Below are 23,231 nucleotides of genomic sequence, written 5' to 3'. Positions count from 1 at the left end.
AAGAAAGAGCTGAGCTGCAGACTTGGGTGATAAATCTCTGTGAGCTTGTTACTGCCACTGACACCTGTCAGATTTCAGATATGAAAATAATTTAGTGGAGCTTCACATCCACGGGAGCAAACCAAAGTCGGTGCACGTCTTGTGCCACTTGCTGCCAGCACAAAAAATTATTATAAAAATAATTTTTTGGTCAGTAGTTGCGAAAACTGTATCCGATGAAATCTTATCACATACTGCGTGTTAACATTTAGTGTTATATAAGTGTGTAGTATTTGAAAAGCGTCTTTGTGTGTGTTTTGGGTCTTCACATCCTCCTAGTTCAACATAAAAGTGAAGGAACGGTTTGAATGCGATCGCCACTTTATCGAATTCTTAATTTGCCCTTGATGGATGCTGAGTGTGCGGGAACATATGGCTCTGGTGTCTATAATGGCCTGTCAGGTTCTGATGTTTTGCCCCAATAAGCCGCCAGACATTTCTCAGCCAGCGTTTGCCCTCGCCGTGACACATGAAGAGACCGCAGATGAGAATCACCTGTCTGTGGTGAGCCCCGGGAAGCAGAGCCCATCTTCTCTCGAGGCGGGTTGTCACCGCGGCTATTAAGACTAATAGCGGCAGCCTGTGATAAGCACTGTTAGCTGAATTCATGACCCGAGCGGCCGGAGCGGCGAGATCATTTCCACTTGTGTGTTTTTCTGCTGATACGTTTAATTTTTATCCTGTCCGGTGCTGTGACACGGGAGGGAAACCAGAGAGTGCCAGAACGAGAGGGGGAAATAGAGAGCCAACGATGGAGCCCTGGGTAGAAAAATTGATTCGTACAATTCAGTGTGAAAGCGCTGCGACAACAGAGGCACATTATACTCTCTCACATGACACAAATGAAGGCCTCTATGAAGCGTTGATTGCATAAGGCTTTAATTCGCCCCCTCAACATCACCGAGGATGTGTGCAAAAAAAAAAGACTGATCGTTGCAGCTCACCGTTCAGCAGAGAGCATCGGCAGCCACTGCGTCGCATTAGTTGGTGGCCTTTTTTTATCGGTTTGTTTGCGGCAGCCGCTGTGGCGTCTACGTTATTTATACATCTCCGGCTCCTCTGCTGTTAATTCTATTCTAGAAGTGCGATTTGATTTGTGTTGCTCAATGTTGCTACATGAAGCCTATGGACAACCTCCACAGTGTAGCAATCAATTATTAGTTCATGCAAAGAGCCTGACTGGAATCTGTTGGTTGATTTTGGTGCAGATTGATTTCGGTTTCACCTGAGAACGACTCATCCTCCCCTTTTAAAAAATGCAATACAGCAACATTTACTATTTTTTCAGGTTGTTTTTCTTTTCTTTTCTTTTTTCATTTTATTTGAAGCAGATAGGAAACAAGGGGAGAGAGAGAAGCTGCTTTTGTGCAGCATGTAATGTAACCGTTCTGTTGCCAGAGCGCTTTATCTGAGAAAATCTTTACCTCCCATTAGGAGGTTATGTTTTCACCCCTGTCCGTGTCTGTTGGTCGGTTGGTTGGTTGGTTGGTTTGTTAACAGGATTGCCCAAAAGAACGGATTTCAACAAGACTTGGTGGAAAGATTGTGGATGGGCCAAGAAAGAATCCATTACATTCTGGCGTGGGTCCGGACAAAAGGGGCAGATCCAGGAATGTTTTTGTCAATGTGAAAATCATATCACTGCGAGATTGGGCATTGTTTGACATTTCCACGGATTTCCTGGGGAATTTAATTTAAGTGGACTGTTTGGCAGAGGTATGCGCTCTACTCAGTGCCGCTCTAGTAACACCAGCCATTTTACTCCCACTTGAGTCAAATTTCTTTTAATTAGCAATACTTTCATTAGGGTAGTTTTCCGGTTCTCTTTCCACCCCTGCGTCGGGGAAGGTTTTGGTTGAACATTGTTGCCCAGATGTGGCATTTTTAAGCTAAGACACTCCTCTTCCTTTCCTTCTCTCCCATCATTTACTCTCCGACCACACCTCCCAGTAAAAAACAGGCAGATATGTGTTGAGCGTCAGATCCTTGTTGCCCCCACCCCCCCCTTCTCTGCCACCACATGGCCGGTATTAGCCGATTTCCTGGAGATCACTGGAGGATGCCGGCGGAGCACTTGTGCTCCTCTCCTCTCCCTCTTGTTCGCTCTGCTATGAGTGGCCCGTTTAATGCATTGTAATGGTTGACCATTATTTACGCAGGGGATAAACAAAGAGAAGCAAGGAAATTGATGGAGTAATCCACTCTCGCAGTCATTAGGCATTGAGATGGAGGAGCTGGTGGGAGAAGCCTCCTCCTTGTGCCTCTCGAGTCGAGCAGCTAATGGAAATGGGACTCATTAAGACACCTTATACTCCGCCGCACCCAAGATCATGAGCAATTGCTAATTGATTGTCGTTAGCGCTCTCGCAATGAGACGCTCTGCCCGTTTTCTCATTTGTTATGAACGGCTTTGTTTTCTTCCCCCCATCTCCTTCACCTGATTATTGATGTCGCTGTTCTTCCTCCTCTCCTGTCTTTTGCCTCAAGAGTCTCCTGCGACATCTTAACACTATTATACCTGGTTAACCGCGACAGTCACAATCACAAGGGATCGCACACAGCCAGTGCTGCGTCAAACGTTCCCTTTCAAATACAAGGTAGCCGGGTTTGTTCAGGGGGAAAAGAATCAAGTTTAGATTTGCTAATGACTGCACATGCACGGAACACACATGCCATAGGCGGGTGTAGGAGGGCGGATGTAGGAAATGTGCTTCAGCCAGCATGGTCATGGTTGAATAGCGGGGAGAGGCAGGTCTCCCCGTGATGCTTCGCTTATTGGCTCTGGAAATTCCTTCCTCTTTCCTCTGGAACCAGCAGATTGTGTTCATCTCAGCCTTTAATCATTTTTTCCCTCCCAATAGTAATGTGCTCTCTTTCCCCTCCCTGGATTCCTCTGTGTATATATTTCTCCCCCCCCCCCCCCACACACACACCCCACCCCCCTCCTTCCGCTCTTTCTTCCCTCTCATTGCCTTTTCTTTCCCATTATTACGAGGAGGAGGAAGAAAAGATAAGGGAGGGAGGTGAAGAGAGGGGTTGAAAATGCAAATACAGGTCGGCGGTTCTTTCTTGTGACAAATCAGGCCTCATTACACCCCCACCTCTCCTCTGGAAAATTGGCTGGAGGATCTGCCCTCTGTTTCTCTGCCTTGCTTGTCTCCATTACACTGTGAAGTCTTTCACCTCTATAAACCCTCCTCTGTTCCGGGGGTCTGTGAAACAGCCAGGTGACCAGAGAGGAATCTCCGGCTGCGGGGCATGCGATTTGCTTTGCAGATGAAGCAGGACGGGGCAGGGGAAGGCAGAGGGGGCATCATTTCTTATGTCCGTGGTCAGACGGAGCAGTGGTTCTTTGCTTTCGCGCTCTGCCAGCAGCCCACACCTCTTTCTCTCTCTGTCTCTATCTCCCTTGTGGGAGTTGCTACCACCTTCTCGCTCCGATAGGGAAAGACTGGAAACAAAGGAAGGAAAAATACAGACGCCCTCTTGGGCTGCTCTCACTTTTGAAACAAGATATGCTTTAGAGAGTGGTGGAGGAGGAGAAATAATATTCAAGCCATTAATTCATGTAAGACTACAAACAAAACGTGAGCTACAAAAAACAGGACATCGATATTTAAAGTGAAATCTAGTTTTATACAATGTCGTCCTTATTTTTATATGTTTTTGTTAGTATTAATAATGAGTTATCTGTATTGCCCAGAGAGCTTTTATTTCACCCCTATATATTTCTTTATTGGATAATAAAACAATCCTTCAAGCAAAGTCAAGTGGAAGGGAACAAAAACACGTTTTGAGCTCAATCGACATGAGATGATGTCGATTGAGCTCAAAACGTGAACCAGAACTATGGAATCAAAGAGGAAGTTGTAACAAACCTTTGAATTAACCCTTAGAACGATTCTCAATTGAAAGAGTGACCTCTTTGGGGGAGGGGGGGGGGGGACTTCATTCAGTTGTTCCACTTGTTTGTGTTATCCACGACACAAACAACCGGTGCTGGGGGGCAAACACGTTGGGAAGTAATGCGCAGCAGGAAGTAAATTACCTGCATTTGCATAAATAAGACGCATAATTGGTGGTTGCTGTGCTGCTGATGCGGCGGCACACAGTCCACACACCACTGTTCGGTGTGCGTTTGCCTGTGTGTGTGCGTGAGGCTGCACATAATTACAGTAGTGGTGTTTAACCAGGCGCCGGCGTTGGTGTTAATCAGTGTAGAGTGAAGATTGGGGAGCGAACCGAGATGGTGTCTCATACTCTCTCACGTATCGCGCTAAGAGCCATTATCTCTAAACCGGTAATCATCACTGCGGCGCTCGTTCACTGCAGTGATACACTTCATGTTCATGGGCGACGGCCCACAACATCGAGTCCGTCCAGTGTTATCACTCCATAGGCAATGTCCTCTGAGACCAGCCTCCTGTCCCTCCCCTGTTAGCCTGGATTTGAGAGTCAGTCAGTTGAGCTTATACAGCATATACAGACAGTATAACCCCACTGCTGTAAATGTATACATTAGCATAATATTTCATAAAAGGCCTCCTCACCTATCTAAGATTTTTACGTTTGGTTTCGGAGCTACTTTACTTGATCCCAGTAAGCATTGATGTTGTGCTTTGCGAAACATGAACATTGAACTCGTATTTCACGAGTATTTTAATGGCAGTATTTACATGAGCGGCTACGACCTGCTTCCTACTGAAATGTGGAGTCGATGAATTATAGAAATGGTAATTAAAAGATTAATCTATGGTGAAATGAATCACTTGTTGCGGTCCTAATAAAGTCCTAATGTCATTTGAAAGATTGATGATTTATCAACCTTTAAAGTTAATTTCACTTAAAATAACCCAATTAAGGCGGTGCATGTGCAGAGGTTCCCCCTTAATTAATTTGTGTATAATTACATCATTTGTGTATTTGTAAACAGAGGCGAGATGATCACCAACGTGTGTCCACTTGATCCTGTGTTTATCTTCCCATAAATAACACCCTGACTCTCTTCTGCTGAGAATCATTACAAGCGAGTAGACTTCCTTCGTTTCCTACATCAGCTGTTCCAGCGTCCTCCTTTGACTTCAAGTGTCTTTGTCGGGCGTCTTTTGAAAAGCAGAGATGCGCATCGTGGTTGATCTTGCATGTCTTGAGCATATCAGCAACAGGAAGCAGCCTGAAGGAGGAGCTGGGAACTCTGTGCCAAGGTACCAAGAAGTGGAAGTGGAGCAATGCTGAGGGGAGGTGAATGAGAGGTCAAAAGTGTCAGAGCTGGTATTTCCTGAGAACAGAATGGTGTGATTAAAACTTCATTTTCACACAGTTCTCTGTTTTTGATTGCTATAATCAATGTCAAACACAAAGGATAACTTCCAAAGATGTTTTTGGAAGTTCATTTGAAGTGTCATCCTGTCATTATTAACGTCTCTCCGCATATTCATCGGCTCGTAGTAATACATGTTTACGTTTCTGAGCTGTTTGATTACCCCAGCACATTGTTTCCCTGTACTCACAGAGGCAAAAAAACCCAAAACCCCGCTCTGTTTTCCCTTCCATTTGCTCACGTGATTCATGTCTATGGGCGTTCTATATTTACCAGTTAAAATGCAAATGGGGCCCACTGGGTATAATCGCCCCTGAGAGCTGGCTGGGTGGATGGACAGTGGCTCTCAAGAGCTTCCCCATGTGTTAAGAGCAGAGCCAGGTTTCTCTCCTGGTGCCTCTCTCCTGGTGCCTCTCTCCTGCCACTGTCCAGGCTTAGCAGGAGGTCTCCAGTTCCCACCACCCGTCTGACTCACCGGCAGGTCTCGTGGCCACTTGGCCCGGGTCGACTGTCCGCCGCGCAGTCGGTAAAACCTGGTGCCGACTGGGGAGGAAGGACCCTGTATGTCCAGCTTCAGAGGCTCCGGCGATGGTGGCGATTTTCGACTCTATAGCTGCTTTCACACATGCACTGCAACCCTGAAATTTTCTGGGCGTCACCTGGAGGAGCTGTATGTGTGAACGCAAACGTCTGAATCAGCCGGATACCAAACTGAGTTTACGCTCGTCGTATGATGTGATATCCAATTGAGCCGATGTGTGAACGGAGCAGGTCATTTTCCAGTGAATTCACAGCGAGCGTGTTGGTGACAATTCATTCCTCCTGCACACTCTTCCCAGGCGCCACCACCCCTCGCTTAAACCTAAACCAAAAGTGTTTCCAGTAGGTGAACACACATTTCTCTGTGTTGTGTGAACTCCGGACAATGTCCGAACCTGATTTTCTGCACACTGTCCGGAGTTCATAAGTGAAAGCGGCTCATGAGGATCCAATTAAACCTGAAGGTGCCTCTGTGAAGGAACAGAGATAAATGCACCTCTGTGGCCGGGTTTAAAGAGGCAAGGAGGAATGTTTTATTGTGCTGGCCTGTCTTGACACAACTTACTCCGGGTGGGGGGGGGGGGTTGTTTTTTTTGCAGCATCAGGAGATTTCAAAATTTCAACTTGTGCATGTTTTTTTTCTTCAATGAGAAACCTGGTGTTATCTTTGATACATTCTGATGACTTGGCTTTATGCAACATCAAACCCACTCTGCATGGGCTTTGGGATGTAGTGACTCCCTGCCAAAAGCAAAAACAATCTGTGTGTGTGTGTGCGTGTTGTACACATGATTAGAGCAGATGTGTATGTGTGAGTGAATATGATGTGCATTGGATTTTTGTCTGCGGCTGTATATGTGTGTCATTAGTCAGTTCAGAGAAAGTATATCAATTGTGATCAATAATCAGTCGTTTCACTGTTGAGGGGGTTCAGACAAAACAAGCCACTGAAAATGTTCCTACATATTAAATCAATGTTGAAAAAAAGTCAATAATTCAGTTACTCTGAATAAACATGCGAATCGTACGTCTTACTTGTAAATGTTTTTTAGTGATTTTGCTTATTATCTTTAACAGAGAAATGTTTTTGGTTTTCTTTACTCCCTCTTTACTCTTTATTTGGGGTTCACTCTGCCTCCTACAAGATATGCAATCACTCGATACTCAAAGTGTATTTTTTTTCCCTCTGTCTGGTCGTAATTCGGAGAAGAACTCCCTTAATCAGATAACAGATTTCTGTAGTTCAGATTTGCACTTTGCCAGCAGTTTATCAATTACTTCTTGTGGTTTCATACTGCGACTCAGTCTTTGTCTGGGCGCTTGAGCCTCCTCCTCTCTGCGCTGCAGAGCCATGTTATTGTACTTAAACAAATCAATTCTGTTGCAGTTGAGCTCCCCCCCCCCATCCCCCGTCATTATGAACTGTTTGCAGTGCAGAGCACATTGATTTTTCACAGCCCTGGAAAAGCTGTTGATGAATAGGACAGAGGTATCTGGGGAGAATCTGGCTTAAAAAAGGAGGCACCCACCATCAGCCCCTACTCCTCCTCCTCCTCCTCGTCTCTCCCAACATATTGAGCCCCCAGCTCTCCTCCACTTTCTCTTTTCAGAGAGCGGCACTTCCAACACGGGAGAAATGCTGCCTGCAGAATCTTCTAATGGTAAAAAAGAGGATTAGAAAAGAAAAAGAAAAAAAGTGCAAGGCACAAGGGACTGCCTTCTCCCGCTGAATGTGAAAATACACCTTGTGGTTATAACAGTTTGGAGCATTAGCCTTGTCCTGTCAACCAAAGCATGAGCTCAGAGGAAGCTAGAGGAGTTTCTGGTAGGGCACAGAAATGGCCAGCATGCCGTCAGACGCCTGACGAAAATGATCCAAACAGGATACAGCTATTGACTTAAAGGTAGCAGTGATACAGGAGGGGAGGAGGGATGGGAAGAACACTGCATTGGTATACATAGTTACACACTCCACACATATATTCACAGAGCTAGAGCAAACGCCCTGAAGACATTATTATTCTTTTTCTTTTCTCCTACCATCCCATTTAGCTGCTTGAAATATCATAGTTAAACATTTGAGGAGTAGGGGGGACAAAAGCTTGCTGATGCCCTCCAACTTTTCATTTGACTCCATGAAAATTAGTGTCACGCCCTCAGAAGAAGAGAGAGAGAGAGAGAGAGAGTAAGAGGAAATATTGAGTTTAGCAGTGGATCGAAGAAAAAAAAAGGCCAATATCTTGTTTGTACTGCTGCCGAGTGGCCTGCTACCCTAAAAGACGACCATCTGCAACAGCTAACATAACCTAGACTCTTCATTCAAAGAAGGGTCCAGGCCTTTGAGTTATTTGGCCGACAGTTTACTGACCCTCTCAAGAAGACCTAAATAATCTTTCCACATCTAAATTGGACTTTTTTTCTTTAAATACACAGTCTTTTGGAACTAGAAAGAAGAGTTAAAACACTCAAATATTCTGCACATGGATTTCATTCATTCAGTCATTCATCCAAAGTTGTGTTTATTCTCTCTCCCATGCCAGAGGCCAACATTATTTATGGGAAGGATAACACATGCCAGAATCCGGCCTATGGTTATTAAGCTCGTAATTATGCTCATAATTACAATGATTGATTCATTAGGGAAAGGGGAAAGTCTTGCAGACATAGATAAGACATGATTCTTAACTGAAAGATAAACCAACCTTTCCTTTAATTCCAAATCATTGTTTAAATTTTGTTTGTCTATTAAATTCCGGCTTATCGTTTTAAGCTCTTACCTGTGATGCTTTATCACACATTATCCCGTTTTTCAACTACTGTGGTCATTCTGAAGCGTCTGAGTGTCACTTGGGCATTCGTACGCACAGGCCCTGCCAGCCGGGCTAAGTGCTAAACTACAGTGAAGGCCCCTCCTAATAGGCTTACCTGTCAATCGGGAGTGAATTGTGAATGCTCCATGACAGTGAACTGACTCTGCGGGGCATGTTTATGATGCCATACTGATCATTTGAAGTATCGGCTGCTCTTTTGATTCGTCCTTCATGGGCACGGGAGCGTGAAGGAGCTTATCCGTGCAGGAAAGAAGCGGATCAGCAAGGCGCAGATGGAAGCCACTCGGAGCCCAAAGTGAAATCACCGAGTGGGCTTGATTTTCAGGGCGGGAGGGAGGGAGGGGGGCCTGCAAATGTAATAATTCAATGTTTGGAAATTGGTGGATAATGCAGTGGTGAATGATGTATTTTCTTTTTTTCTACTCTGATTTCTCTTAGGGACAGAAGACGTGAGGTGCTGGAGTGTTTCTCCTCCTGGTGTGTGAATGGGTGGGGGGGTCTCTGGTGGTGAAGCATCAAGGATTGAAGTAAACATAGGTGAGTCATTTATTTTTCTTACATGTATGTGATGGGACCTACCAGCAGATATCACGGTTTTAAGGTTCAGTAGGAACTTGAAGGTTGTTGTGCTTATGGTTGTGTTATCGAGGAGCACCCAATGGGAGCAAGAGGCTAGCAGCTGTCGTTGGTGGCAGCCAAGTGGCTACAAGTTGTGAATTCTGTGTTTCATGCACATATCATCAGGCATAGTCGCAGTTGGGAGCTAAGCAGCAAATTTACTTTCATCTCGGGTGAACTTGTACTGCTGAGAAATGAATGTTAGTCTGTTTTGCAACAAGATGAAAACATTCTTGTTAACCTTTTCTAAGTCCTGCAAATTTGAGAGCAGGAATGACTCATTTCTGCACAAGAAGTAAAAAAAACAAAACTTCATCACAGACTAGCTATCCGCGTGCACAGACTCATTTTTCTTTTAATTACTGAGATTTCCCGGGCTATGTAGGGACACTTCCTAATTAACTGAGATTTGTCGCTTTGCTCTGAAATATTTCTGGTAAGAGATGTTATGTCACAGCTGGAATCAAACAAAGCTTGTTGCTGGAACTAGATAACAGCCTCCCCTGCCACAACAGCGATTTAAACAACATGACTTTGTTTGCACGGACACGCTCTGTCCTCGCTGTGCTCCAGTGTCTTTGGTAAACATGTGATGGCAGCAGTTTGTGTGCGGCCAGGGTCGGCTCACCTTGCAGAGCGTGTTGATTTCATCAGGAGCTCCCTGGGGGGCTCTGACTAACACAGTGCTGAGATGTTGCGTCTGTTTAATGTTGTTTTTTTATTTTATTTTTTTCCGTGATATCCTACTCCAGTGTGCAGGATGTGCAGTCTGACGTATACATGCAGAAGGTCACGACTATCCGCATCACCAGCAAGCTCGCAGTTTATCCCTATGCAATATGCAGCTCAGTGTACAATCCACTAAAAGGGAGAATTATGTCGTGGAAAGGGAATGTAATTGGTTCGTCCACTGTATTATACAATATAGCTATGGCTTCATGGATTAAGAATTGGGACAGCCAGCGCACACACACACACACACACACACACACACACACACACACTGGATAGATAAGAGTGGTTAATCTTGATTAGAGCAGTGTGAATGCTGAGGAATACGGTGCCCCCGACAAACATCTGCCCGCCACACAGCTGAGTGGGATAAACCAAAGTGATTATTGTGGAAATGTCATGCGAGGTAGACAGTGGGAGCGAGTGACACGAGGGGGGATATGAAATGCACAGGGACATGACATGAGTGCTTCGCAGGCGGTTCTCTCCCCTTCTTCCCACTTTCGATGACAGATCTTCCTCCTCTGGCTGTCGATGTATAAGTTTGGCTTCGTGGAGGAAAAAAACAGCTGGGTTTGATGGAGAGGCTGCAGCCGAAGGAAAGGGCAAGTCTCAAATAGAGAACTGTTAACACCGAGGTCGATTGCCATGTATATCCCCAAGGAATGAAAAGTTTGTAGGGCTTTAATAAATGACTGTTTGTATTTCTCTAATTCTCGATTAGGGTTTGTTTTGTCTGTAAAATGTCAGAAAAATAGTAAACTGGGTTTGTAGAGCACAAGGATGTGGCTTCAGAACAGTGGTTCCAAAATCAAAACGATATTCAGCTGACATTGTTATAAAACAGAGGAAAAACAACAAATGTTCAGATTGGAGTAGCTGGACCCAGTCAATTCTGACAAATGACTTGTTGGTGAGCTTGCCTATACCGACTCCCTCTCTTTATTTATCTAGGCTGATGTCCGGACGTTGCCGGGTTGGTTCCCTGATTCTGTTGCACCAGTGCGAGCCCTAATGAACAATTGCTTCGCTCTGTGAAATGTGAGGGGTGCAGACATTCTGTTCACCTCGCTAAAGGAAAAAGAGGGGGGAGGGAGAGAAGAAAAAAAAAATTCCCCTTCCTGTCAGTGGTCTCTCTCTTTCTCTCTGTTCTTGTGAGATCTGGAACTGATAAGTGTGAGGCCTCTGGTAACTGAACAGGAAGGATAAAGGGCCGGGCTCTGCACACATGTCCACCTCCCCATGTGCAGGCAAACAAAGAGAGCACAGCCTGCCACTTAACTTCAGGTTTTATAACATTCAAGCCTATTAGAGGGATTATTATCAATTGCTGGAGTGAACACTTATCTGCATGAAGTAATGTCTGTGGAGAATGATTCCGGGGACGTTTCGGTAGAATAGACCACACCCAACATGTTAGCCGCTTCACACCCAGGCACAATCACAACGCCCCTCAATGTCCAACTCACCTGTGTAGATTCAAGTGGAAGTACTTTATTAAACAAGTACATGGCAGGGCAGTGAGAGTTTATCATTCAACCCGAACACGCAGAGGCCTGGATGACAAGCTGTTGAACTGATAAGCAACATTAGCGTCCACACACACACACACACCATTGTTTCCTGAAGCAGGCGCTTAAGAGGGAAAGAAGCCTAAAAAAGCATATTGTGACATAGAATGAACTTTCACACTCAAAATATTGGACTACGCTGTTGAACAGTGGCTGAAACGTCAGTTTCTCTGTGAGTTAACTTCTCCATTACGAGCATCCAGGACAACATGCAGCACGTGATCTAGATGCATAGTTTCAACAGGAGTCAAAACTTGGTGAAGTTTTTACGCCGTGAAGGCACAACTTCCGGGTTGTTCACTGAAGTTGGTGGAAGATAAAAGTGTCTGGGAAGGGAAGAGAAGAACATCTGTAATCTTTGTAATGATAATCTCCTAGGGGACAAACACCGTGTTGTGTTTGAAATAAAGAATAAAAGTGCAGTAGAAAATAGGAAAACATGCTTGCGTACTATTTAACCCATCCATCTTCGTGATGGATGATAGGCCAAAAGAGAGACCATGTGCTTGCTTTAAGAACAGCCTACATTAATTCTTGTAATTTATGGTTAATTTTTTGCCATGTGCCTTCATGATGTTATTGTGGTCCGTGTACGCCTTTTCGTCTTCAAGTTAAGCGAGTTAAATTCAGTTGAAATCCAGCGTAAAATTATTTGCCTTGTATTTCTGGGGCATTTTTGTTGTCCGTGCATTCTATTCCTGTAGATAACAGGCCAAATTTATTTCATGTGACACGATAGAATATTTTTCATTGCTGCTACCATGGCGAGTGATTTTTCTGGATGTCATCTAAACCGTCCGCTATCTTCAGCGTTTCAGCGTATCTATTTTAATTTCCCCAAGAAGTAAGAGAAAATCTGCTTACGAGACTGAAAATGTTGTTTCTTCACAAGCAGAAGCAGGGCTTCACAACACATCGATGGTATCTCAACTGTGAAGAAGTAACCTAAGTGAGTAGCCTTTTTTGTCAGCAAGACTATTGACTCAAAGGTCCATTAGTCATGTGCATCAGATGATTTTTCTGTACACGACTGGGTGACTAACTGGGCTTGACAAGAAAGAACATGAGCCCAAACATCTCCATCTATGATCTTATCTTCTCCTCAGTTCGTAACGGCCATGAGGATTTTCCATCTGATCCCAAGTTACTTTCTTCACACTACCTCAAGTTGTAAACTATCTTATTCAGCGCCCAGACTGTGGCGATGATGTTCCGGGGTGGCATTCTTCCCATGAGAAAGTGCAAGATAACGTGCCAGGGTGACAGCTGAATTATTAGCCCATTAGTCACTCGAAGAGAGAAAGAGGTGGATGAACATGGCATCCGTCAAGAAAGGGCCTCTTTTTCCTTCTTTTTTGCAGATAGCCTCCTTTAACTGCCGCCCAGGAATCTTGTAAGTCTCTCCCACTGATGTAGGAGCTGGAAGGCCGGGGTCAGGGAGCAGAGCTGGAGCTATCCCGGCACTCTCTGCTGCTGCTGACCTGGTCGTCTGTCGTAGGAACAGAGCAGCATAACGCAGAGGCAGGACTCGGTGTACCGGACTAAAAATAGACACGGCGTCATCCCCACTTTCCCATAGACACGTACAAATGTGGACGCGCCCGCTCATGCTTGTACGCGCACCACAAGCCATCGCAGGCACGCGTCTCCAGAAGCGATCGCAGCCGCTAGTGGAAGTCGGGCGACGGGCCAGAACACGTTTGATTGACATGGGTGACTGGGGTGGTACAAAGTGTCTGTGCGTTCAGGACAGATGTTCTCCGCATCCCGCGGAGTTGACTTACAGCAGGAGGAAGCTATAAGCAACAGTTGGCTCTGCCTTCAACCCCGACACTGTCCTGTGACCCCGTTGAATCTCCGAGCCTCCTGTACATCTCGTGTGTCTTCCTATGAGCTCTCTGGCCTTCCTCAAACAAAGACACAGCAAAGAAAAACTGAGTATTGAACAAATGGTGTGCGGCCTACCTCCTTTGCCTCCGTTTGCAAAATGAAACCTGACATCCCTTTGACATGCCATCCACGGACAACTTGTCAATTTCCTCTCGGTGATGAATAGCCTGAATAAGCTACGCTTCACAAGCCAACGGATTAATTAATGGCATGGCGTAATATGTTTTAAGAACACTTGGCATTGAGGAGCTGTTGGCTCGTGAATTGTCTACCTCAATGCTGTGTCTTAGAATACGGCCGCATTAACAGGCCATTCTTCTGCCTCATGCTGCCATATTATTGCATTTCTCTTTGTCAGTGAGCGCAGTCACTGTGGTCTCATTAGGTTGCTACATTGTTGTTTCGAAATATAACAAAGGCCCAATGAGCTTGACTCGACTCCACACAGCTCCTGCTAAATGTTCTTTTTGTAATATGTCTGTGTAAAAATGAAATGAAATGGTGATGGCGGCAGCGTCGCAGGGCCTTGAATTAGCACATCGGCGTATCTCAATGCCGTTCAAGTGGCCCAGTTTGAATGTGTGTTTACAGCAGGAAGTAAATATAAGGCCAGAGAGCTGTGGTTCATTGCGCTTCAGCTTCACATCGAACATTAATATATGAGATTTGTACCGAATTTCTCATCCAGCTCTTTGGGGAAAAAAGTGACTTTCCCAAAATGTCAATCTATTCCTTTAAAGTTTGATCCACCGCAGCTCAACACAAATGCCTATTAGCTTTGCATGTCAAATATTTAATTACACATGAGTACTTGTACATCTGTAAAAGGATCTGACGTTGATCCACAGCTCTCAGCCATTTGGCTGTGGAGAATTTTGGAAAAGCAGATATTTCAGTATTTATAGCACTTTGTCACCTTGACAAACTGTGAAATTAATAATTTGCCCCTTTAGTTCTCTCAAAGGGCTCGATATAAAATATGGTGAATATTACAAATCTATCTCCCCGAGCTCTGCAGCGTGATTGACTGCTCCGCAATGAAAGCCAGCTCTATCGGAACGCTCAGGAATTTCCGTGGCCGACAGGCTGATAGTCATCAATTTCAGACTTGTTTGGCAATTTTTGGGATCAAAGGGCGATGATGGCGATGGTGATACTGATGCTAATCCCACTGAAGGGGATGATTGAGTCATCAAGGCAAAACAGCTGTCTTATGTGCTGCCTCCCTCCTCTCTAATGGCTGATGATGACGGCAGCGGAGTGTAAGTGAGTGCAATTGACGGCGGAGTTTGTGCCTCCTCGGGGAGGAGGGAGAAAGGATGAATCTGAGCAGAGGGAAACAGGCAGCAGGGTGGCCATGAAACATTCATGCACCTGGGGACTCTTAGCATAAGGAGAGCAAGCTGAGCCTGTAATGAAGTAAAGAGCAGAGGACTTTTAATGGCTCTGTTTGTCCTTTTATGAGATTAGCTTTAGTCTGGCTTCTTATATAAATTGCCTTAAAAGCCTAATTGCACACAGTGATTTAGTAATGACTTGTGCTCACAAAAAGGCAACCGCCCCCGCTGCAGAGCCTCGTGGAAAATATTATTTACATTTGGAATAGTCCTGGGGCTGCACGTGGTGTAGTGGTCAGCACTTTCGCCTCACAGCAGGAAGGTTCTGGGTTCGAATGCCGGTTCAAACCAACCAGGGCCTTTCTGCGTGGAGTTTGCATGTTCTGCCCGTGTATGCGTGGGTTCTCTCCGGGTTCTCCGGCTTCCTCCCACAGTCCAAAGACATGCAGAATGGGGTTAGGTTCATTGGAGACTCTAAATTGACCATAGGTGCGAATGTGAGAGTGAATGGTTGTCCGTCGCTGTATGTGGCCCTGTGATAGGCTGGCGACCTGTCCAGGGTGAACCCCGCCTCTCGCCCAATGTCAGCTGGGATTGGCTCCAGCCCCCCCGCGACCCTTAAGTGGATAAAGCGTTAGACGACGGATGGATGGATGGAATAGTCCTGATTGTGGTTAGCTACGAGGTAATTGGTGCCACAGTTGTGCCGCTGGTCATAGCTCAAAGCTGAAGTGGAGTTATTCCCAGCCCCTCGGCCAACTCGGCCCTCGGACGTCGCACCAAATGTGGACGTCCCCAGCTGCGCGCCCGGTCGAACAGTTGCTCCTCAGCGGCTGCGAGCTCGCGCAGGGACAGAAAAGGCGAGAGCGGAGAGCAGAGGAATGGCAAGATGAAGAGGAGAAGAAGGGAGAAGTAATATTTAGACAGCTGCACGCGTGGAGTTGTGTATCGCTGTCAGTGGAGGGGAGGGGGGGGTTTAGAAGTGGAGCGTTATTTTGGTACCCCCAGCTAGGCCTCAGACAAACTCCTGCCGCAGTATTGATGTCACTGCACCCTCCTGACGGCAGGCTGTAAATCACAAAGTCGCAGTCATCTATAGATTTAAAAAACACCTGCCGCCCCTGCTCCCACCATGCCAGGGCAGTACATTATCTGGCCGAGCTGGATAAACTGAGAGGACTCGTTCAAACATTTTTTGAAGTCAGTCCATCAGAGAAGACTTATCTTGAGAGCTCACTGTCGATGTCTGCGTCCGGGTGAGACGCGCTACGGAGACAGCTGGTCACATGTCTGCGGCCCTGTGCTAGACTGGGCCCTTTGCCTTGAGGTGGTGGGCGGCAGCTGACTGCCCTGATTCACTGGCAATATGAGCCGTGTGTTGTGCGCCTCACAATGGATTGACTCATGGCGAGCAGACGTCGAGCTTGTTCAGTGTCCATCTCGCAGCCATTTTGCCGGAGCTTTCTGTTTGACTCCTTTTATTGCCTCTGTGTTGGGATGGAGACAGAGGTCTTTTCTCGTGACCATGTCTCTGCACTGCTCCCTCTGTTCGTTTCCAGCGGTCAGTTTCTCGTCACTGCTAACTCACACTGTTGTCACCTGCCATGCACCCACATTACACCCCCGTCCCCCTGCTCCATGAGATTCCTCTTCCACTGGTCAACTGATCATTTTGGTATCATTTGACTGTTTGGTCCAGCTTCCCAGCAAAAAAACAAAACAGTCAATTGTGTTTGACTGAGTGCAATTTAAATTCTAACCAGTCAACATCAATAATATATATCTATACATACACCTTTGAAGGCTTATCAGAATCCAAAACAACAGACAGTGTTATTACTGTATAGCAGTCGACATATACCACATGTTAAATCAATTAGGAAACATTGACGACATTTGTGTCACCTTTCGAAACACATTAAAATCACGGAGGGAGGAGCAGCATCGCCTCTTATCACAGTAACGCAACACGCTGAGAGTTGCATCAGACCAAAGAGTAAAATTAGATTGAACACTGAAGACGGCCATGGAAAAATGTCCTCGGATGGCTAGCGACGGTATGAGAAAATCTGGGAATGACAGCTGTGTAGTCGGGGCCCAAAATTAGCACTCGCCATCGGCGAGTAAAAATATACGTTGGCGAATAAAATCAATGAGGTTGGCCTCCATTTGGCGGGGTTCTGAAATAGGCCTACTTCACGGCAAACTTTCACTCCAACAAACACCGTTCGATTGACTACGTTTCACCCTTCGCTCTGGCTACAATTCCACAGAAAACCTTCTAAACATGGGACGTCTAGGTGGGACCCAGATTGGCCTAATACTCCAAGAATCAAGAGTCTTCAATTTAAGTCTTTTTCAGTTGTCCAGCCATTGGCAGATCAAAAACTTAATTTTGAAACCTGCGTTCATAATGTGTATTACTCTGTGGCAGGATTTTTTAAAGCTCTGGAAAATCTGTGGCTTTTCAGAGATTTGAAAGCTCTGAAAAGCTTTGAACGCTCTTCTTCGACGTCAGACTTTGTCATCATGTTACAGTGTAATGTACCACGGATGTGCTCTTGCACATGTTTCATTGGCCACTGCGGTGTGTGCTCCCAGATGATGTTGCATCGAACAATCAAATGAAATGCTGCCTTCTTTTTTTTTTGCCGGACAACCCTGCGTTTCTCTTGCTTGATCCCAGGTCTGGTCCAAATAAATGAGGGGTAGATCGAGAAAACTCCGATTTCTGTATGACACGCAGCAAATGATGGAAATGTTTTGCAACCCTACCGCCTTTTTGGAGCATTTTAAATTTATTTATTTTTGCAACGTGATCAACAGGGTGTTTGTGCTCGGTGCTCCAATAAACCGTTTCACTTGGCAGCAGCATGCAGAAACACAACATTAAATCTCTACCTGCGGTCACTCTCGCTCCCCCGTCACATAATAAAAGGAGAAAACACCCGCACTGTAGCCTCTAATTGCTGCTGGATATTAGAGCGAGGTCTCTTAAGACACTGACCCTGCTTTAGCCAATCACAACAGAGCGTGTTACCGGGTTGAGCTCTGATCTGACGAGTCCCCACAGCACGAACCGGAGGAATTAATTATTCAGACCGGCTGCTCGAATACCTTTTCGCTGGACACCGTATTTAATGGCACTTATAATGACATCTTTTGTGAGAGATTAACCGTGATGTCCTTTTGTGCAGAGAGCGCACAAAAGTCCAGCCGCACAGGTTCGCTGGTTGCTAGGGACAGACACAAAGAGAGGCGATGGCTGAGAACATTTTATCACCCATCTTTATGTCCACACCTTGTCTCTAATTCCGTGCAAACCTGGAACATTTTGTTTCAAACTGACATGCCTGGACCTATGGTAATGAGATTCACTCAAATATTTATTACACGAGGAAGTGAAGAGGTAAGAGATTAGAGCTTTTGCTCAAAATATTTACATCTCTGCCGCCACTGTTTAGCTTGTGCAGCTCGGGTAAAAGGCCAAGTTGTATAATGATCAGTGGCCGCTTTTTCCACTGACCTTTTAGACAGGACAACACTTCTCTGGATTGGAAATGATTTTTTTTTTATTAGTAAGGGGAAAAAGGGGAACTGAAATTTTTTGGTGGTTCGGTGTCCTCTTCATTTTTTATTACGGTGGTTGTTCAGATAACAAAAACTTGAACTTTATCACTCAAATTGTGTCTTTTAAGAGTTTTGGTCGGACAAATTACAGGAGTTGAAGTTGAAAACATGATTTGAAACCGGAGTCAGTATGAAGTGTCTGGATGTGTTGACAGTATTACTGAATTTTTGCCATAAAGCTGAAAAGCTGGTGTCCGATATGCAGATTCACATGCATTAAATGGTCATTCATTTAAATAGCTTGTACAAATAGCTGGAATACAGTATAAATAGATGCACTGATGAAATGAAATAAGAGGAATGGAGCAAGAACATCTGTCGAGCACTGCAGCTCTCACAGCTTTCGTGTTTATTTGCTGTGAATAGTGCTGAGCAACAGCAAGGTTACCGACTCTGGTTGCATCTGCATTATGCTAATGTGATGAGAGCGGGACGCCAGCGGAGGCTAGTTGCGCTGGATCGCTACGGGGAAACAAACGCAAGAATCATCATGCAAATTAGCAGGATGGCTGATAACTCGAAAAAACTAAAAGTTTGAACGAGACAGTCGCAGCAAAACTTGGACCCCACCTCGGGTGGCAGGCCGACATTCAAATGTTCAGTTCTGCTTTGATATTCCTCTCCTAACCCAATGTTCTTATCGTGGCCCCGGAGCAAACATGCAAACAATCTGGCCTGTGTGTTTTCCAGTCACATGGGCCTGGAGGGCCGGAGAGTCTGTCCTGGTATTTCCTGAGGCTTCGTAAACATACAGTACGTTACCTACGCGCCATTTCTCCCTCTGTGGCACACACATGCACACACTGGAGGATTTATTTAAATACTCCATAGTAATAATAATGTAATGATCATCTTTATTGTATAGCAAGTGCTTTACAGGGCAGAAACTAATCAAAACTAGTTACTATAAAACTTCAAATCAAATGAAAAGATAGAGCATGGTAGTGAAGCTTATCTGGATTGAATAGTGAGATTATAAAATAAATCATACGCACTAATAGAATAAAGTTTGAGTCTGTAATGATCCTAGATGATCCTCTCTCAAACGCTATTTACAAAAAAACGGTATTCCAGACTATACACCCAGGAGAGAAAGTTTCACTTCACAAAAGCCATTACAGCATGTTGTCTGTGAGTTAATATTATTATAATTGTGCTGGGTTTTGCCAGAGTGTGGCCAGACTTTCAATCATTATTCAGTTTAATCAATGGATCAGTGTTTTTTGAGAGCGTTTGTGAGAATAAGGCGCTTCCCCCCCCCCAATTTTAAGCTCACAACCGTAAGTGAATTCTTCTGAGTGCTTTAGCTTTCTGTTGTTTATAGAAGGTGTTCATAATGTATAAATGTGTATACAGTGAATGTAAATGTTTGGATATCAAACTGTCAAGTTAGAATAAAATTAAATGGAGTGAAATGAGGAGCTGTCGGCATCTCCTGCCACTAATCCCCCCCCCCCCCTTTTTTTTTTACCCATCTAGTTGCCATCTTACACAATTTCATGGTGTTGATACAGAATCGGAAAATTCAATAGCTGAACATCTATGCCGGGATTATAATTTCGAGTCTCTGTGGGAGATGTAGGTCAGCTGAAAGACTCTATTTCCTCAAATATTGTAATCCCCATTTGTTCTGCTTTTTCTTTTTCTTCCAGCAGTAACACAGCTTTGGGGTCTTTGTCAGACGACAATGCCCTGGGCAGGACAGTGGCTCTTCATGCTGTTGTCTTGCTCCCATGTGATTCCTCTCCCTGTGTGGCACTTTGCTTCTTGGAGTTCACAAACTCACCTGAGGTCCCACTTTTCCAACAGATTTGGACCAAATGCCGGAAAGCACAGCCCCTTAACTTTTACTTTCAGCCGCTCTGCTCCGCTCCGCTGCAGTGAGCGAGCCAACGCAGGTCATGTTTATGGTTGAACTGGGGAACGGGGTCAGCAGGATGTGCCCGTTTAACCTTGCCGGGGACCTGCAAAGCACAGAGAAAGGAAGTCATTCATTTAGTCGCCAGTGATAAAGCCAGGCCAGGGTGAATAGTTAACTCTCTTAGTGCCTTTTCATTGATTAAAAAAAGAAAGACAAGATTTCACCATTGTTTTCCCCAAACAGTTCCACTTACTCAGGGTGTTAGCAGCCACACTCAGCCAAACTAATCTCGTGCCTGTTTCCGTGGATTGGAGGAATAGTTTTGTGAAACCATGCATGAACATGAAAAATGGATTTGTTTATATACCATTTCAGGATAATGGGTTTTTGCGCCGATTCAATGACAGAACCTGATTTCTTACCTTGTAGGAGAATGGGAGGAGGATAACTCTGCGCGCTGGCATGTTCATATGCTTCCACGGCGTTTTCTAAACCTGATAACAAGTATGACTCAAGACAAGGTTGTCCATTGTGAAAACAGCATTTTCCCCCAAAAGCCATTATGCTGGATCAATGCTCCCCAGAGAAACACAGAGATGGAGGATTGCGTCAAAATATGCAACAGCCCCAGGCTTCCTCTTGATGGTTCACCAGGCCAAGGAACACACCGCAAACCTGCAATTATAAGGATCTTTTTATTCGGCTCGCATAATCCACCTAATGTCTATCAGACCTTTCTGAAGAGTGACGCGAAATTTGTTTTTATTGGTCCGCTTCTGCGCACTCAAACATATTTTTACACTTAACCTCCAGTTGTAATTCAGATAGTATTGGTTTTATTCACCCAGGCTTTCAAAATACACCGTCTGTGGAGGTGAATCAACAGCAAGATGCCCTGGCAGAAACCATGTCAGGGTTATTCAGTGTTATTCACAAACCTCACCAGTACTTGTGGGGAGTATTTATTCTCTAGAAAGGTAGTTCCAATGAAAACAGGTTATAGTGAGGTTTGTGGAATTTACCAAGACCAGGGTCAAATAAAACCAATATTTTCTGCATGGCATTCACCTTTTGTCTATTATAACAATACTCACATGACAATATGAATATGTCGGGAGTTGCTGGTTGCTGTATTAACTCCACTTCTGTCCATTCTGACCATAAAAACTTCACTTATTGATGTTGCATAGCTCCAGTAGTTCGAAGTCACTACACAAACTTTTATTCCGGTTTTCATTCAGTGTCACATTTTGGACCTGGCCCACAAGAGACCCAGATTGGAGACAAAGCTCGATCGGCAGTCGTCAATTGCAATGTGTGAATTCTTCTAAGACGCAATTCGAGAGTCACGTCGCCCCTCCTCCGACTAGATTTCTAGCAGACTAAATTCCTAGACAAATTGACGACAAATACCAGTGAGCAAATCAGAGCTCAGAACTATGGTGTAGTCGGAATTGTAGTCGGTTTCTCCTGGAGAAAGATTGTGCAGCGTGTGACCCCTGTCATCAGTCAGTCGTGTTGTATGAACTCACAACAACCGCCAGACTGCAGGTCACAAGACAGAAAGTCGTGTAGTCTGAACTTGTCATTAGACATTCTCGGCGCAACACAACAGGCACTGTTCAGTAGTATTGTGAGTAATGTAGGCACACAGGAAAGAAGAGGAAGGATGAAGACGGTGTGGAAAGAAATAAGACAAGATTGGTGATTCAGTGGCTCTGAATTAAATTTAAAATTTAAATTTCAAACAAAGATATAGGAATGGTGCTTCATTAGTCTGAGTTAGAAAAATCAAGCGGGTATCTTCCAGTGTTGCAGTCATTTTTAGTGCAAGTACCTTGTTTTACTCTTCCCCTGTAGCAGCTCGGCAAGGAAACAGTCCCTGGGGAGACACACAGGGAGGGACACTGAACCAAAAAAGACTGTAATTTTGGTTGATGGTGGATTTGTCTAACTCAGTTTATTGAAGCCTCATATTAGTACATTTAGTACGAAAGGAGTATTGTGGATTTCTGTCCCTTGTTACTTCCCTTGGAGGTTCACAGGAAAAGGCTCTTCGTGGACAGTACGGACAGGAAGAATTAATGATTAATAATTAATTATTAATGAAACCAATTTTAAAAATATATATAAATATAGACATGTGACTAATTTGACAAGCATTCCCCCCCACCACAAATTAATAAGGAAATGAAGGCGCATGCACTCCAGTGTCCTCCATCCATTAAATCATGTCCGCCGGTCTGTCTATGTCATCAGCCTGCAGCCCGTCTGCAGCGGATCCACATGACAGCAGCATGTGTATGTGTGGACAGCGCATTTAGCCTCTCCGTCTTCTCCGTCCCGTCTTGAACCTTTAGACCCACGGGTCAGCCAACATCTCATCTAAAATAATATAAAAAGTCTGAAGTTTTTGCGTCGGGGGAATCATTTTCCACAGTTATCAGTGGACTGAGCTGGATGATCTGAGAAGTCTCTCTCCATCTGTCTGCATGACTGCATGGCACACGGAGCTGTGTGGTGGTGGATCCGCTCGAGGGGGTTGTAGAGTCGAGTTGGGGGGGGGGGCAGGGGGGGCAGGGGAGGTGGCGGTGGGGTGTTTCTGTAAATAGCCAACCCTGCATTAAGTGGCGGCGTGCCGGGCTGCTCTCTGTGCAGTCCTGACCTCACCAACCAGGCGGCCGCTCATCTTTCCTCACGGCGCGGGAGGCTGTGGAAGTCGCCGCCGACTGTTTCTCCACTTTATCCAGGTCAGATCTGATCTACTCTCGCTGGTAAAGCACTGACGCTCATGACCCCGGCGCCCCCCTCACTGCCAGCGTGTGTCAAAATAACACCAGCAGCTCTGTGGACGGCCCGGCC

The 23,231-nt window shown here is 45.2% G+C and overlaps 1 protein-coding gene across 6 annotated transcripts in view; it reads left to right on the top strand.

Annotated features, from left to right (window-relative positions):
- The window catches only part of LOC118287987 (zinc finger MIZ domain-containing protein 1-like), a 133,887-nt gene that overhangs the window by 49,912 nt on the left and 60,744 nt on the right, over positions 1–23,231 (top strand). For all 6 annotated transcript variants that reach the window (XM_047327778.1, XM_047327782.1, XM_047327781.1 and 3 more), the window contains one exon: positions 9,169–9,267. The gene's annotated coding sequence lies outside the window, so the exon portion shown is untranslated. The remainder of the gene's footprint in view (positions 1–9,168; positions 9,268–23,231) is intronic.

The sequence above is a fragment of the Scophthalmus maximus genome, chromosome 16 (genome assembly GCF_022379125.1).
Source record: "Scophthalmus maximus strain ysfricsl-2021 chromosome 16, ASM2237912v1, whole genome shotgun sequence".
NCBI lineage: Eukaryota > Metazoa > Chordata > Actinopteri > Pleuronectiformes > Scophthalmidae > Scophthalmus > Scophthalmus maximus.
The sequence above is the reverse complement of the archived record's forward strand: the minus strand, read 5'-3'. Positions and strand labels throughout refer to the sequence as shown.